Source organism: Thermobia domestica, unplaced genomic scaffold (assembly GCF_964235325.1).
Source record: "Thermobia domestica unplaced genomic scaffold, izTheDome1.hap1.1 HAP1_SCAFFOLD_1089, whole genome shotgun sequence".
Classification (NCBI taxonomy): Eukaryota; Metazoa; Arthropoda; class Insecta; order Zygentoma; family Lepismatidae; genus Thermobia; species Thermobia domestica.
In genome coordinates, this window is record NW_027656799.1 from 20,930 (window position 1) to 38,789 (window position 17,860).

General features: G+C 37.8%; 2 non-coding genes across 2 annotated transcripts; both read right to left on the reverse strand.

Annotated features, from left to right (window-relative positions):
• Positions 1 to 322: 322 nt before the first annotated feature.
• Positions 323 to 441, reverse strand: LOC145677604 (5S ribosomal RNA). Its single transcript, XR_014129898.1, has one exon. It is a non-coding gene; the product is annotated as a 5S ribosomal RNA (ribosomal RNA).
• Positions 442 to 13,499: 13,058 nt separating this feature from the next.
• LOC145677605 (5S ribosomal RNA) lies at positions 13,500 to 13,618 on the reverse strand. Its single transcript, XR_014129900.1, has one exon. It is a non-coding gene; the product is annotated as a 5S ribosomal RNA (ribosomal RNA).
• Positions 13,619 to 17,860: the final 4,242 nt, after the last annotated feature.

Here is a 17,860-nt window from a genome sequence, read left to right on the forward strand (position 1 = left end):
ACATAGCGGAGATGTGTCGTGCTTGTATACGAAAGGCATTTACTCGCCGGAGATCTACACTTAGTCATAATAATTTACTTTTAAAAAGTGGTAATACATTCCGTGTTAAGTATAGTAGTAGGTGCACACGGATCGGAAATCAGGTTATTTTAATGTGCCGTGCAAATAAACAGGCTGTTAGTGTAAGAAATAGTGGGTATAACGCTTAGAATATCGATTAATCGCTATGAAATAATGTTGATAAATTATCTCTTGAAAGTACTATAAAATTAATGTTTCTAGTATTTTCGTACTTGAAGGATAATGAAATTTGAAAAAGAGATGCCAACAGCACCTGGTGTTCCCAGGCGGTCACCCATCCAAGTACTGACCAGGCCCGATGCTGCTTGACTTCGGTGATCGGACGAGAACCGGTATATTCAGCATGGTATGGCCGTTGGCAACTACCTTTTCTTCAATGTCCTGTTAAGGAAGTATGTTTTAAGTAAGAATTGACATTATTAACTATAAAGGCAAGCATATTAACGTCGTTAACATTACTTGGAATATACTAATATTCGAATAAATATTTGAATGTTCGAATGATGAGTGATTCGGATGTTCATAGTGCCACTATGTCCTATCGAGTTTACTATCACGAACCACGTATGAAATTGTATATAAATAAATAAAAATAAATCCTTTATTAAGTATTGATTACAGGAAAAAGGCAAACTTACATTCTTTAATGTACACAATGAAATGTATGAAAGATATTTTTAAGATATGTTTCACTTACCCTTTATAACGCAAGGTAGTTTTCAGTGTAGCATCCTCTTCAGCTGCGAGATAACGTAAGGCAGATGATCATTCAGTCGTGAAGCACTAAAATGTAATATACATTTTAACTATTATCGATAAGAATTATTTACTGCAGGGATGCAAATAAAGTGAGGCAAATTAGTAAATAAAAACCGATACTGTAACTGATAATGTAATTACGTATCTGTATTAGTTGTATATACAGTAATCGCACGATTATCCGCGGAGTTGGATGTTGGCATAATCGCGCATAATCAGCAGTATGAGCAGAAAAGGGAAATGAAATGAAATCTTTAGATTTACGTCGCATACTTATACCGGTTACGCTAAAGGAGACGGTGATGATGAGTACTGAATGAAGAAAGTGGGAGGAAACGGGAGAAACCCGAGAAAACCCATGAGCACGGTCTTTATGCACGACAAAGTTCACACGGCACGAGCTGGGATTGAACCAGGGACCCCAAGCACCGGAGGCCAAAAAAGGGACAAAAAGTCTTTCGTGCAACTTTCGTTTTCGGTAAAAAGTTTACACATAATTTAGAAAGAGTAGTTTTCTGGTCTTTTTATTTCACAAGTTGGTTCATGTCTATATTTTTTACATGCATAAAAAATTTTTCAACTCCCTTGCTTAGTTCCTGTTAAAGACCTCTACCTCTGATTGTATTTTTTGCACATATTCTTATTGTTTTCAGACAACATTTCTAAGAGCGTAATTTATCGTCAGCAAGAAAAGAAAAGGAAAGCCTCGGATAGTGGAATGTGTACTGTATATATATATATATATATATATATATATATATATATATATATATATATATATATATATATATATATATATATATACGTATTAGTATATAGTTTTATTTTATACGTCTCCTATTATTACACAATGTGCAGATATTGTGAAAGCGCAAGTAAATATGTATAACTCCCCGTTCTGCACTTAATAACTTGAAAGAAGTTCGGGGAAGGTAGTGTAACAGAAAGTGCAAACAGAAATGAGGGTTTACAGGCATTTAATATTATTCCGTAGTAGTATGATTTTTTGTAAAATATATATATATATATATATATATATATATATATATATATATATATATATATATATATATATAAACATACATATTCAATGATATAGTAAGAGGTTAGCAGCACTGATAGAACTGCAGAAAGTACAAAACCGTTAATAAGAAAGAGAGAGAGATGGTGGCCGCTTTTGTGCTTTTCATTGGCTAATTCCGAATTGCGCGCGAATACGTACGAGATTTCTTTCTTTTTCCTCTTCGCAGCCCAGATGTTGCCAATTAGAAGTTTTTAGTACTACATTTGTATGAAAATGTTGCCTTTAAGAAATGTGGTTTGCATACGGAGAAAAGAGCAAAATGAATATTTATCTTAGTGGGCATGAAAAAAGACGAAACATTTTGCAAGATGGACACACGAACTTCCTTAATGCAGGCGTTCAGTACATTATTGTAAAGAAAAAAACACTAAAAAGAATTACTTCAATATCCCTAGCAACATTCAACAATTCATAGAGAAAAATCTTTATTTTGAGAACAATGGAAAACTATGTAATTGTAGATAACTACTAAATTTAATGATTAAGGAAAACGTTTAGGCCCGGCCCTTCAGAAAGAAAGTGCACAGAATTTTCTCTCATGGAAGCAATTGCAAAATCAACATTTTGTTTGCAGTTATAATTAGAGGATCTATATACAGGGTGTTCGAAAAAGAATGTATCCTCTTGAAAGAAAATATTCTCTGGGCCCCTAATCCTTTATATACCGAAAGGAAGTTTGTATAGCATTTTTTCTTACCTTCGTTAGAAGAATTGAAAGTGACTACTATCGTGACACGGGAGATATTTGATCGATAGTCGAATTACTCCCATGCTCGAATGAACACGTCTCTTGTAAGGAGAGGAAAGGCTTCTGTGATCCGCTATCGCAGCTGTGTCATATCTGCAGAGAATGTTAGGACACAAACGTGATCTTTGAGAGCCTCGTGAAAAGAAGTCGCATAGTATCATGTGTGGAGACATCGGGGCCATCTGAAGAACGCTTCATCATTAGGACCAAGGGCGAGTTACGAAACACTCTGGGATATATTTATTAACATAACTTCTCGTCATTCTGCAAGTGTGGTGGAGCTCCATCCTATTGGAAAAGGAAACCTCGGGAGCCCTCTTCATGTGTAGGTATCGTTCACATCTGAAGCATGTGAAGATAGATTACTGTACTATCGTGTACCTAAAATCATTTTCTACGAATACGAACATGTCTACACTGAAGGCAGTGCAGCTCTTTTTCTCTTTTTTTTTTGGTCATGTATTGTAACGCGGGGCAATGCACACAATAACATGTAATGTTGTGTATCATCATAAAGGGCCAGGGCGATGATTGGATCTTGATGGACGTGGAGAACTGATAGGTGATGTGAGTGGTATTGTGATCTATGGTTGTATGTTTACTGATGAATGCATAAGGAGAGGTGAAGGGGTTGCCTTTTTTTTTATGTCGATCGGCAGGGAAGCGATTGGGAAACTTTTGACTTTGTTTTTCAACCGAATATATTGATTGAATAGGTCGCCGACAATTTTACGGGGCGTCACGTCGTTGCCTTTTTCATGTCGATCGCGAGCGAAGCGAGCGTTTTTTTTTTTTTTTTTTTTTACCGACAATATGTATTGAATCGGTTGCCAACACCTTTAGGGGCGCGTCACGTCCTTCTTTCTGTGCTGATCGCGAGCGAAGCGAGCGCGAAATTTTTGACTTTTTTTTTTTTTTTTTTACCCACAATATTTATTCAATCGGTCGCCAACACTTTTAGGGGTGCGTCACGTCCTCTTTTCTCTGCTGATCGCGAGCGAAGCGAGCGCGAAATTTTGACCTTTTTTTCTCTTTTTAATTCTTTTTTTTTTCTTTAAGAAAAAATATTGATTTCATAGGTCGCCAACATTTTTACGGGATGGAACATCGTTTATTTGTTTTTCCAACCGTCTTTCTGTCTTGAGCCCCCGCCAAGTTAACTTTATGGTGGACAAAAACTATGTGCGGTGGGTTACCGCGGGGTTCTCCCGTTTCCTCCCACTTTCTTCATTCCACCACCATTTCAATCATTTCTCATAATCAGCGCCTCTTTTAGCCTAAGCGGCATAACGTGGGACGTAAAACAAAGATTTCCTTTAGTTGCTTTCTGTCTTGATTACGAGCGCGAAATTTTTTACTTTTTTTTTCTTTCTTTTGATATTATTCATTTAATAGGACGGCAACACCTTTACGGGCCGCCGCGTCGTCGTTTACACTTCTTCAGCCCATATTCTTTCTGCTTGTTCGTTTTCCGGCATCTTGTTATCACCGCCCGCGGGAATGCCTATGTCTTTCATCGCTTTTTGAAGCAAATCTTTAATAAATATGCACTCTCACATTTCTACTAATATGCATACCACAGTGGATAGACTGTAACTAGGAAAGCAGAAGCCTGCATATCATATTATTTAACAGTTGAAAGTGAACTGCCATTTTAAGTTTGATTTTGATCAGATGAGTGCAGTTCAACTCGTCGACAATTGTGAAGATTCTCGAGGTTAGGGACCATCCATTTTGTGCTTTGTAATGAAAATGGCTGCAGCCAAACTTCTCTGATCTGAATGAAACTTGGCATGATGATACATCTTGACCTGCTCTACAAGTTTATTTAGTATTTTCCGTTGCGCAGGCTTTTGCTTCTCCAGGTTCTCCCATGGAACTGAGAAACGTATTCAGTCGAACTTCTGCGGTAAGTCAGTATATCATCCTGAGAAGTTTGATCGAGATAGCAGAGGTTCGACTATTCGTTTTTCAATTCCATGTGATATTACAACACGGTGAACTAAATTTATATAGAAACACTTTGATTTTGTTTTGTTTTTTGCTAGCATTAAACTGAGAAAATGTTATTGAATAGACAGAGAACACCACTCAAAGAAAAGTACATCATAAGAATATATATATGGTTGCTGTGGTTCTCGGTTTAATTTGCTAGTTAAGAAACTTGCTCTAAATAAGTACATCTTACAGGTGAAAAACTAAGCCAGGCGATAGAATTAAATATAAAGTTATACACTTTTATTTTACGTTTACTAGTGTTGGGTTACTACTGTAAAATAAGTCAGTATATATGAAAGATAACTGTATTAGGTACTATTTTCCACCGGCGGTGTATTCTTGCATAGTGTACTTAATGTTTACAAGCGGGGCGCTACTAGTATGGATGCATGACAAGTGCTATTGAAACTCGAAAACTAACTGGTTTCCACTACCCCTGGTTTCCACTACCCTTGCTTATACGTATACCCGCGTCGCCTTCGCTCCTGTTCACTTTGGACGCACATTCTTGCTATCGCTCAGGCCCCCAGCTTTCTCCTGTTTTGGCTCCCTTAAATAGTATTCGTGCTTTTTATTGGCCACCTGGCAAAGCACTTGTAATGATTTTACACCAGTAACTCTAAAATACATGTGTATTACTTTATTTAATTCTGTCGTCTGCAGAATTTTTTTTTTTTTTCGTACAAATATGCCTTTTCATGCAGAACACTGAATTTTGCCTGTAAATTTTTGAGAATATGCTGTGACGAAACTTGAGCACCGTTCTTCTTTTCTTTCTTATCACGAGTCTTCTTTAGCCTAATGAGCACAATCATCACACGATAACGACTATTCTTTTCATTTAACTTGTAAACAAGTTGAACTAATAATAATAATTGATGTACAAAGGAGAAGTGTCCTACATATTTGAGGTAAAAAATAAAATAAATATACTTCTACTTCATCCGTGTTTACAAAGTTAAATGTTATCGATTTACAAAAAATGGTCACCTATCCACACACTGACCAGGCTCGACACTGCTTGACCATACATATTAAAACATCGGTCCCACTGAATACACAAGTAGTAAGCACATTCACATAAAAATAATTAGGATTACAGTATATAAAATGTGTTAATTAAAATAGCAAATGCCTTACCTTATCACAGGCGATCCAAAGCCACTGCACATCATCTGCTACGCACACTATATTCCTCCAATATTTCACTCACTTCCTATATCACGCAACAGAAAATATTAATAAAATTCACTTAGCAACATTTTCATTTTTAATCAACAATACGTATAACAATTAAGAATAAAATTAATTGTGAGCACATTGTTATAATTAGAATACTGTTTTTATTCGTTTACAAATATGGGATTAATATAGAGCTGGCAGCAACAATATATACAACTCATCCTGTATGTATCGTAAATCCTAACTTGAGAAGACATCTCTGACGCAAACAATGAGACAAGAAATCAAATACTATATCCGACACATTTGGGGTTTATTGAACTTCAATGTTGGAAGATACCACCTTGTCGGTAGTACAAATGTAATATCCTTACAACACGCGGAACTTTTGCCAGGCATATCTAGGAATTTGGGAAGATTAATTGATATCCTTAATGTGCAATGTATGATTATGACGCATTGTTATGTACACGCAGACGGAACCAGGACAATCTATAGATGACATTTGCACTGTGTTTGGACAATTTGTTCGCAGAAAGTAACCGTTTTTGTCTATGAATACTTGAGAACATGGAAGGTATGAGATATACATTTTATGCGCAAATATTATAATACAAATCATTGTTAGTTTGGTGGATGCGTGAAAGAAAGAAAAGGAGTAGATTTTTGCAGACGTCCGGATATAAAGCGAGAACTGAGAATACGCATCTATAACATCTATTTTCTTTGTGTTAATGATATCGATGAACTAAACGGGGAAACTAAAATACAACTGTTTGCAGTATAATTCGAAGTATAGTCAAGTGCAGAGGCGTACTCACGGGGTGTCCACCGGGTGCGGACTCCTCGCAAAAGTTCCTAAGTGAACATACATTTGCAGACTTTCTCATTAAATGTAGTTATTAACAGGGAAAATATTGATGTATCATCAATATAAATCTGATCTTACACTTCATCTGTACTCTGTCTGTATCATGTTTTTGTGAAAAAGTAAGTGGAATATTTATCGTGTTTTCGAATGCAGAATAATAGTATATAGACATAGTGGCTTGTAGTATTGGAACCTTGCCCCCCGAAGCTTGGATCCCTTAGAAGAAAAAAAAAATGCATGCGCGCCTGGTGAAATGGTTAACGAATTCAGTTCACTCGATGAATCGACAGATAGTAATACACATTTCGACAGATCGACAGCATTCGACAGATACAGACATATGAAAGTAGCACAAGAATTAGGCGAAAGTCCGTGCGTTTCCTCAATTCACGTAGGAAACAACAGAAAATATCAACTACCATAAAATAATCCGTATATATATTTAATTTATTTGGAATAAAATAAATATAGAAACAACCTGTTCATACATAACTACGGTAAGTGCGTTAATTGCTAACGTAAGAACAAATATGAAACAAGGCACAAAATAAAAAAGAAAAATAAAGTTAAAGGGAATAAATATTTAGGCTTGATTGTCATTCGTATTAAGAAGCTGGGTAATAAAATGTTAAAATCTACAGAAAATTATGAAATTAAATCAGGATTTGAAATAAAAGTCTATACATTGGAAGTAGGCCAGGGAGTTTGCAAGGCAGATGTGTGCGACACGCGTTACTTTATAGATTCCCTTCATTGAACTATAGTAAGCAGTACGAAGATGGTACTTTGCGTATAATCACAGGAAGGATTGAAGTTAATTACCATGGTAATATAATTATTTATTGATAAGTATTTCCATGTTAAATTATGAAAATTATAAGCACAAGGAGGGTGAAAAAGTAGTGTGACCGACTTAGCAATGACTGAAACATAAAATAGAAAAGCGAATAAAAACAAATGCCTTTTGAGTTATGTGGAATAAAGTTTCTTCTAGCCAGTAAGGAAGAATAGGATCTGGTGCATTCATTGAATACCTGAAAAAAATCGTTTATCAAAATAGAAGGAAACACACTTATCGTTGTGGCAACTACGAACTTCTGTTTACCTCAGCCCGCCTCAGCAAGTGCTTTCTATCCGGTCCGCGCTCCGTAACCAAACTCAACGCTGCCTGCCAGCGAAAATTTCATTCTTCAGTATCGTTGAGTTTATTGCAGAAAGCAATGGCAGATACGGCATCAGCACCTGCAGCCCCGGCACAGGCTTCTCCTAAGAAGTCTGCAAAGCCTAAGAAACCAAAAACAACACCTTCTCATCCAAGAACATCAGAAATGGTGAACAACGCCATCAAGAATTTGAAGGAAAGGGGAGGAAGTTCACTGCAAGCTATTAAGAAATACATCTCTCAGAACTACAAAGTGGATGCCGAGAAGCTTGCTCCATTTATCAAGAAATACTTGAGAAGTGCAGTTGCTTCTGGGTCTTTGGTTCAGACCAAGGGAAAAGGTGCATCTGGATCGTTTAAGCTTAGTGCTTCATCGCTGAAGGAGAAGCCTGAAGGTGGATCTTCAACCAAGGCGAAACGATCAGCATCAAAGGAGAAGAAGCCTGCGAAAAAGCCAGCAGCTAAACGTCCCAAGAAGACTGGTGAAAAGAAAAAGGCTGCTGCTCCCAAACCTAAGAAATCACCATCTAAAGTGAAGAAGGCAAAAACTCCCAAGAAGCCAAAGGCCCCGAAGCCAAAGAAGGCTACAGCAAAACCGAAAAGTGCTAAGAAGGCTGCACCAAAGAAGAAGTAAATGTGTCAGTAAATCATCTGACATTTTAAAACGGCTCTTTTTAGAGCCATCAAATACTTTGAGAAGAGTAAAATTGTGCTTTTCCTATCATTATCACATGTTCATTCATAGCAATGTATAGTATACACGCAAGGGACTTTGAGTTTTCTTTTTAACCGAAGCACTTCTTGATGTAAGTGCTTTATAACAGAGGGGAATTGAGGGTGGGGAAAGAAAGCTTTCACGGGTGTCAAGAATGGTGTACTCGAAAAAAAATGGGGAACACATTACGTAATGTCAATTTGTGATCACTTACTTTTTCCTTGTTCCTATCTTCAAGTAGCGAAACAGTACAGAAAACGCACTTAATGCATTTGTTAGAAAAACTTTTGCAGGCTGACTGGGTTCGATTCTCGGTGGGAGCTCAAATGTTTCGCATTGCACGTTAATAAGTAGGTCCACGTTTGAAACAGCCTTGCTGCTGAAAGGGACACTAAACTAAAATCAACTCTTTTCAAGGCTGGGGTGAAAGAAATGTTCGAACTTATTACAACTCGTGAAAGTGAAGTAGACTGTTTCAATTTAACGTCGTACTATTATGATTTTTATGATAAAGGAGACGGGTGATTACGCCTAATGAATGATGGAAATACTGGTGTAATGAGAAAGTGTTAGGAAAAGGGAACACGCTAATAACCACGGATACCGTCTTATAATTCGTAATATTGCTATAAAGAAAAATAGTAACACCAGCAGAAATGTAGGTGTACAATTGAACTGATGTTAAGTACAAACAGACACTTAAAGAAAGTTTAGTTTAACGTTTGCATTCAACAGCAGCGACCTCTGAGAAAATATTACTTTTGCTACCTTGGAAGAAGTACATATTTCGCCTGCGAGTTCTATGAGATTAATAACGTTGAGAAGGGCAAACAGTGGTTGAATCGAAGTTAACTTATGCAACATATGGCAAAATCGAATCCTTGACCACATAAAACGAAGATAATCAATCGGTAAACATAGGGGAAAACTAAAGAATATACTTGAAAGATAGGATGATATACGAAACGAGAGGAAAACGAAGGTAGATGTATTAACTATGCAACATACGGCGTGAGAATTTAAAAAAAAAAGATAACAAGTATGGACAAGATCCTTGTTAGGATAACAGCATCTCTAAGTAGTGTATTGGTCCTAAAAAGGACCGTTTTTGAACTCAGTGCCAGAACTTCAAACTTAAGCACGTTCCCCACGGATGCGGCGAGCAAGCTGAATGTCCTTAGGCATGATTGTGACTCTCTTTGCGTGAATAGCACACAAGTTGGTGTCTTCGAAAAGCCCTACAAGGTAAGCTTCACTTGCCTCCTGTAAAGCCATGACAGCTGAGCTTTGGAAGCGAAGATCTGTCTTGAAATCTTGTGCAATTTCTCGGACGAGTCGTTGGAAGGGCAGCTTGCGGATGAGCAATTCAGTGCTCTTCTGGTAACGACGAATTTCTCGGAGAGCCACAGTACCAGGCCTGTAACGATGGGGCTTTTTCACTCCACCGGTAGCTGGAGCACTCTTTCTTGCAGCTTTGGTGGCAAGCTGCTTTCGAGGAGCTTTGCCTCCAGTAGATTTCCTAGCTGTCTGCTTGGTACGTGCCATTGCAACTGTCACGACTTGTTTCAAATAATTGCGCGCTGAATGAAGTCAAGTTATATAAAGAGCAAAACCGTTAAATCAAGCTATTTCTCATTGGATAAAGTCAGTCGAAAAGGACAGTTCTCATTGGCTTAGACACGTTTTGTGTTTTTCCTCCGTGCTTTCCCTGCATGATCGAAGGAACAAAACCACGAGTCTTGGGCTGCTTGGGCTTGTATTTCTCGTGTGTGGTGAGCGAAGCAGTAACATATCGAAATGACAGGACGTGGAAAAGGAGGCAAGGGTCTTGGCAAAGGAGGTGCCAAGCGCCACCGTAAAGTTCTTCGTGACAACATCCAGGGTATCACCAAACCCGCTATTAGGCGTCTTGCTCGCCGTGGTGGTGTGAAGCGTATCTCTGGTCTCATTTATGAAGAGACCCGAGGAGTATTGAAAGTATTCCTGGAGAACGTAATCAGAGATGCTGTTACATACACAGAACACGCCAAGAGGAAGACAGTGACAGCTATGGATGTTGTGTATGCCTTGAAGAGGCAAGGAAGAACCCTGTACGGTTTCGGAGGTTAAGTTGGGGTTCCTCCTATTTTGGATATAAAATTGGCATAAACGGCTCTTTTCAGAGCCAACAAATTTATATAAAGGGAAAGATTTACTTTGTGCGATTTTCTGTTAGATTATAAGAATTCGTGTAACTACATTAAAGCCTTTTGATGCACACAAAATTACAGACGTAGAGAGATTAATTTGAGAAAATCATACGTTTTTTTTTACATTATGTACGTTCATGTATACGTATTCATATGTAGCAGTATTAATGCTGGAGAAGGGGTTCTGGTTGGAAATTGGCGATTTGTTGGAAGTAGCGAGCATGAGAGATGCGAAACGCAAGTCGGAATTTCTGTTCTGACAGTAGGATGTACGTATAGAGGCTTATACAACTTCTATACTGTGCTGTGAGGGGCGAATAATGCGTTAGAAACCTGAATCTTGTCCTTTATCTTGTTTACGTGGTCTTGGGTTCGATTTTTTTCTTTTGCGGTAGTGTCTATTGTGATTTACATGTAAATTAATGACACTTCGTAGCGGGTTAGTAAAATAAAGAGTAATACAAATATGAGATGTAGGTTAATGCATTGTATACTTCACATTATTTACTAAAGAAAGGCAGTAGTTACAAGAAACCTAGGCTCGCTCGTTGGGCACAGTAGCAAATGAGTTCTGAGATCAGAGAATAAGAGTAGTTGCGTATTACAAACCATATACATATAACACATATCACACAAATATGAATATCGACCTTGCAAAGAATAAATCGTACTTAAGTGTGCATTTAATGTCATTACTATGTTGCAAAAGAAATTTAGGAAAGTTTTTTGATCCGCTCTGTTCATGATGTCATTGGGGCATAGTAATGAACAATAATAAATGTCGAGAACATATTGAACAGAGTAATTTCAGCCAAGCCAACGCAAGAGAGAAACATGAGTGCTTTAAGAATGTTGGAAATTCCTTTGTCTAGCATGAAGTACATGAGAATATGTGGTATGAGGTTTTCTTCCATTGCTGAGAATCTGGGCTCGACTGTCCTGTCCTCTGGGTAATATGAGCCCGATGTACGCAAATATCAAAAAAATGTAGCTAGCGACAATACAAAAGGTAATGATCTTATAATTAATAATGTAGTGGGAACTAAGCACATCGCTGTTTGGAGTATTCTAAAGATAGTGTGACTTCCTATGGGCTTCAATTACGATCGACGACTACACATACTAATTAATCGAATAGCAGCGAGAATTTCGAATGACACTAAGCAACTATCTCAGACACTTTTGATGAGTCTGTATATCGAAAACAATTCATTTCAATCGTAAATCTCCTCTATAAAGGGGTTTGTGGCCCTCATAAGGGCCGATTTGTATGAGATATAGGTCTTACATTTATGCCTTCTTCTCAGTTTTCTTGGGCAGAAGTACAGCTTGAATGTTGGGCAAAACACCACCCTGAGCGATTGTAACTCCAGACAACAACTTGTTTAATTCCTCGTCGTTACGGATAGCTAACTGCAGATGACGTGGAATAATCCTAGTCTTCTTGTTGTCACGAGCAGCGTTGCCTGCCAACTCAAGAACTTCAGCTGCCAGGTATTCCATGACTGCAGCCAAATACACGGGAGCGCCAGCACCAACTCGTTCGGCATAGTTACCCTTTCGCAAAAGACGATGGATTCTGCCTACTGGGAATTGAAGGCCAGCCCTGCTGGAGCGGGACTTGCTCTTTCCCTTGACTTTTCCACCTTTGCCGCGACCAGACATTGTTCAATATTCTTTCGTAATAAGATGAGAGGAAAAATTGCGGCCTCCCATGAATCAAGTCAGTTTTGTTACTACTTCAAGCGTGCACCCGAGTGCATCAAATGAAAAGCAAGGCAGTTGGCGCGAATTGAAACACGTACTGTAATTTAAATGAAGTCGATAAATCGGCGGACACATCTAATTTTGCTGAACGAGTGAGTCATCATGCCACCAAAAACTAGCGGAAAGGCTGCAAAGAAGGCTGGTAAAGCCCAAAAGAATATCTCCAAGGGAGATAAGAAGAAGAAGGAGGAGGAAGGAGAGCTATGCCATTTACATCTACAAAGTTTTGAAGCAAGTGCATCCTGACACTGGCATATCTAGCAAAGCTATGAGTATCATGAACAGCTTTGTTAATGACATCTTCGAGCGTATTGCTGCTGAAGCTTCTCGTTTGGCCCATTACAATAAGCGGTCAACTATCACCAGCCGGGAAATCCAAACAGCTGTGCGCCTTCTTTTGCCTGGTGAACTTGCCAAGCACGCTGTAAGTGAGGGTACGAAGGCTGTTACCAAGTACACAAGCTCTAAGTAAAAATCTTCTTCAAGATTTTTCATTTCAAACGGTCCTTGTCAGGACCAACACATTATTCGAAAGAGTTAAATCACGAAATTTGCTTCATTCTGTTATGTAGAAACACCTTGAAATCCAATTTCTATATGCTGTTAGTAAAAAAGTAAAGCACATAGCGGAGATGTGTCGTGCTTGTATACGAAAGGCATTTACTCGCCGGAGATCTACACTTAGTCATAATAATTTACTTTTAAAAAGTGGTAATACATTCCGTGTTAAGTATAGTAGTAGGTGCACACGGATCGGAAATCAGGTTATTTTAATGTGCCGTGCAAATAAACAGGCTGTTAGTGTAAGAAATAGTGGGTATAACGCTTAGAATATCGATTAATCGCTATGAAATAATGTTGATAAATTATCTCTTGAAAGTACTATAAAATTAATGTTTCTAGTATTTTCGTACTTGAAGGATAATGAAATTTGAAAAAGAGATGCCAACAGCACCTGGTGTTCCCAGGCGGTCACCCATCCAAGTACTGACCAGGCCCGATGCTGCTTGACTTCGGTGATCGGACGAGAACCGGTATATTCAGCATGGTATGGCCGTTGGCAACTACCTTTTCTTCAATGTCCTGTTAAGGAAGTATGTTTTAAGTAAGAATTGACATTATTAACTATAAAGGCAAGCATATTAACGTCGTTAACATTACTTGGAATATACTAATATTCGAATAAATATTTGAATGTTCGAATGATGAGTGATTCGGATGTTCATAGTGCCACTATGTCCTATCGAGTTTACTATCACGAACCACGTATGAAATTGTATATAAATAAATAAAAATAAATCCTTTATTAAGTATTGATTACAGGAAAAAGGCAAACTTACATTCTTTAATGTACACAATGAAATGTATGAAAGATATTTTTAAGATATGTTTCACTTACCCTTTATAACGCAAGGTAGTTTTCAGTGTAGCATCCTCTTCAGCTGCGAGATAACGTAAGGCAGATGATCATTCAGTCGTGAAGCACTAAAATGTAATATACATTTTAACTATTATCGATAAGAATTATTTACTGCAGGGATGCAAATAAAGTGAGGCAAATTAGTAAATAAAAACCGATACTGTAACTGATAATGTAATTACGTATCTGTATTAGTTGTATATACAGTAATCGCACGATTATCCGCGGAGTTGGATGTTGGCATAATCGCGCATAATCAGCAGTATGAGCAGAAAAGGGAAATGAAATGAAATCTTTAGATTTACGTCGCATACTTATACCGGTTACGCTAAAGGAGACGGTGATGATGAGTACTGAATGAAGAAAGTGGGAGGAAACGGGAGAAACCCGAGAAAACCCATGAGCACGGTCTTTATGCACGACAAAGTTCACACGGCACGAGCTGGGATTGAACCAGGGACCCCAAGCACCGGAGGCCAAAAAAGGGACAAAAAGTCTTTCGTGCAACTTTCGTTTTCGGTAAAAAGTTTACACATAATTTAGAAAGAGTAGTTTTCTGGTCTTTTTATTTCACAAGTTGGTTCATGTCTATATTTTTTACATGCATAAAAAATTTTTCAACTCCCTTGCTTAGTTCCTGTTAAAGACCTCTACCTCTGATTGTATTTTTTGCACATATTCTTATTGTTTTCAGACAACATTTCTAAGAGCGTAATTTATCGTCAGCAAGAAAAGAAAAGGAAAGCCTCGGATAGTGGAATGTGTACTGATATATATATATATATATATATATATATATATATATATATATATATATATATATATATATATATATATATATACGTATTAGTATATAGTTTTATTTTATACGTCTCCTATTATTACACAATGTGCAGATATTGTGAAAGCGCAAGTAAATATGTATAACTCCCCGTTCTGCACTTAATAACTTGAAAGAAGTTCGGGGAAGGTAGTGTAACAGAAAGTGCAAACAGAAATGAGGGTTTACAGGCATTTAATATTATTCCGTAGTAGTATGATTTTTTGTAAAATATATATATATATATATATATATATATATATATATATATATATATATATATATATATATATATATATATATATATATAACATACATATTCAATGATATAGTAAGAGGTTAGCAGCACTGATAGAACTGCAGAAAGTACAAAACCGTTAATAAGAAAGAGAGAGAGATGGTGGCCGCTTTTGTGCTTTTCATTGGCTAATTCCGAATTGCGCGCGAATACGTACGAGATTTCTTTCTTTTTCCTCTTCGCAGCCCAGATGTTGCCAATTAGAAGTTTTTAGTACTACATTTGTATGAAAATGTTGCCTTTAAGAAATGTGGTTTGCATACGGAGAAAAGAGCAAAATGAATATTTATCTTAGTGGGCATGAAAAAAGACGAAACATTTTGCAAGATGGACACACGAACTTCCTTAATGCAGGCGTTCAGTACATTATTGTAAAGAAAAAAACACTAAAAAGAATTACTTCAATATCCCTAGCAACATTCAACAATTCATAGAGAAAAATCTTTATTTTGAGAACAATGGAAAACTATGTAATTGTAGATAACTACTAAATTTAATGATTAAGGAAAACGTTTAGGCCCGGCCCTTCAGAAAGAAAGTGCACAGAATTTTCTCTCATGGAAGCAATTGCAAAATCAACATTTTGTTTGCAGTTATAATTAGAGGATCTATATACAGGGTGTTCGAAAAAGAATGTATCCTCTTGAAAGAAAATATTCTCTGGGCCCCTAATCCTTTATATACCGAAAGGAAGTTTGTATAGCATTTTTTCTTACCTTCGTTAGAAGAATTGAAAGTGACTACTATCGTGACACGGGAGATATTTGATCGATAGTCGAATTACTCCCATGCTCGAATGAACACGTCTCTTGTAAGGAGAGGAAAGGCTTCTGTGATCCGCTATCGCAGCTGTGTCATATCTGCAGAGAATGTTAGGACACAAACGTGATCTTTGAGAGCCTCGTGAAAAGAAGTCGCATAGTATCATGTGTGGAGACATCGGGGCCATCTGAAGAACGCTTCATCATTAGGACCAAGGGCGAGTTACGAAACACTCTGGGATATATTTATTAACATAACTTCTCGTCATTCTGCAAGTGTGGTGGAGCTCCATCCTATTGGAAAAGGAAACCTCGGGAGCCCTCTTCATGTGTAGGTATCGTTCACATCTGAAGCATGTGAAGATAGATTACTGTACTATCGTGTACCTAAAATCATTTTCTACGAATACGAACATGTCTACACTGAAGGCAGTGCAGCTCTTTTTCTCTTTTTTTTTTGGTCATGTATTGTAACGCGGGGCAATGCACACAATAACATGTAATGTTGTGTATCATCATAAAGGGCCAGGGCGATGATTGGATCTTGATTGGACGTGGAGAACTGATAGGTGATGTGAGTGGTATTGTGATCTATGGTTGTATGTTTACTGATGAATGCATAAGGAGAGGTGAAGGGGTTGCCTTTTTTTTTATGTCGATCGGCAGGGAAGCGATTGGGAAACTTTTGACTTTGTTTTTCAACCGAATATATTGATTGAATAGGTCGCCGACAATTTTACGGGGCGTCACGTCGTTGCCTTTTTCATGTCGATCGCGAGCGAAGCGAGCGTTTTTTTTTTTTTTTTTTTTTACCGACAATATGTATTGAATCGGTTGCCAACACCTTTAGGGGCGCGTCACGTCCTTCTTTCTGTGCTGATCGCGAGCGAAGCGAGCGCGAAATTTTTGACTTTTTTTTTTTTTTTTTTACCCACAATATTTATTCAATCGGTCGCCAACACTTTTAGGGGTGCGTCACGTCCTCTTTTCTCTGCTGATCGCGAGCGAAGCGAGCGCGAAATTTTGACCTTTTTTTCTCTTTTTAATTCTTTTTTTTTTCTTTAAGAAAAAATATTGATTTCATAGGTCGCCAACATTTTTACGGGATGGAACATCGTTTATTTGTTTTTCCAACCGTCTTTCTGTCTTGAGCCCCCGCCAAGTTAACTTTATGGTGGACAAAAACTATGTGCGGTGGGTTACCGCGGGGTTCTCCCGTTTCCTCCCACTTTCTTCATTCCACCACCATTTCAATCATTTCTCATAATCAGCGCCTCTTTTAGCCTAAGCGGCATAACGTGGGACGTAAAACAAAGATTTCCTTTAGTTGCTTTCTGTCTTGATTACGAGCGCGAAATTTTTTACTTTTTTTTTCTTTCTTTTGATATTATTCATTTAATAGGACGGCAACACCTTTACGGGCCGCCGCGTCGTCGTTTACACTTCTTCAGCCCATATTCTTTCTGCTTGTTCGTTTTCCGGCATCTTGTTATCACCGCCCGCGGGAATGCCTATGTCTTTCATCGCTTTTTGAAGCAAATCTTTAATAAATATGCACTCTCACATTTCTACTAATATGCATACCACAGTGGATAGACTGTAACTAGGAAAGCAGAAGCCTGCATATCATATTATTTAACAGTTGAAAGTGAACTGCCATTTTAAGTTTGATTTTGATCAGATGAGTGCAGTTCAACTCGTCGACAATTGTGAAGATTCTCGAGGTTAGGGACCATCCATTTTGTGCTTTGTAATGAAAATGGCTGCAGCCAAACTTCTCTGATCTGAATGAAACTTGGCATGATGATACATCTTGACCTGCTCTACAAGTTTATTTAGTATTTTCCGTTGCGCAGGCTTTTGCTTCTCCAGGTTCTCCCATGGAACTGAGAAACGTATTCAGTCGAACTTCTGCGGTAAGTCAGTATATCATCCTGAGAAGTTTGATCGAGATAGCAGAGGTTCGACTATTCGTTTTTCAATTCCATGTGATATTACAACACGG